The 844-nt window shown below is 45.9% G+C and overlaps 1 pseudogene; it reads right to left on the reverse strand.

The window, feature by feature from the left end:
• Positions 1-215: 215 nt before the first annotated feature.
• Positions 216-612, reverse strand: LOC123786220 (ubiquitin-ribosomal protein eL40 fusion protein pseudogene; annotated as a pseudogene).
• Between the last annotated feature and the right edge of the window lie 232 nt (positions 613-844).

The following is an 844-nucleotide window of genomic DNA, read 5'->3' on the forward strand; positions in this document are numbered from 1 at the left end:
GGGGGGTTTTTTGTTGTTTTTTTTTTCCCTTACTGAACATGTCTTCAAAGTTCAACCATGTTGTACCATGTATCCATATTTTAGTCCTTTTTATTGTTGAACAATATTCCCTTTTATGGTTATGCCACACTTTTTTTCTATGAAAGGGAAACTTTATTGAAGCCTCCTTGGGCCTGGGGCCTCCTGCGGGCAAAGGCAAAGTAGGTGGAGGGGCCTTATTTGACCTTCCTGGGGCACGGGTTGCTAGTATGGCCTTACTCCTTCTCGCGACAGCACGGGGTACAGGTGAGCATTACACTTGGGGCAGATCATCTTGTTGCAGTTGTATTTCTGGGCAAACTGGTGGAGGGAGGCTGGACGATGCTACCCCCGCGGGTGAAGCGCCAAGTGCAAGGTGGACTCTTTCTGGATAATATAGTCTGAGTGTGAGGCCATCCTCCAGCGGTTGCCCGCAAAAATCAGATGCTGCTGATCAAGAGAGATGCCCTCCTTGCCTTGGATTTTGGTTTTGACATTCTCAGTGGTGTCACTGGGCTTGAACTTGAGGGTGACGGTCTTGCCCGTCAAGGTCTTCACAAAGATCTGCATCTCCGCGGCCACTCTGCCACCTGGTTGAAGAGAAAGAACATGTCACTTTTTAATTTTTATCATTTGTCCCTGAGCCAAAGACAGATGTCCAACCAGTTGAGCCACCCAGTCGTTCCTGTATATGTGTTTTTAAACGAACATATGTTTTCAACTCTCTTGGATATATACTTAGGAGAAAAGTGCTGGGTCATATGGTAACTCTATGTTTACCATTTTGGGCAAATGCCAAACTTCCAAAGCAACTACACTATTTTAA

Source organism: Ursus americanus, chromosome 31 (assembly GCF_024610735.1).
Source record: "Ursus americanus isolate L20-20 chromosome 31, mUrsAme1.1.p, whole genome shotgun sequence".
Lineage (NCBI taxonomy): Eukaryota > Metazoa > Chordata > Mammalia > Carnivora > Ursidae > Ursus > Ursus americanus.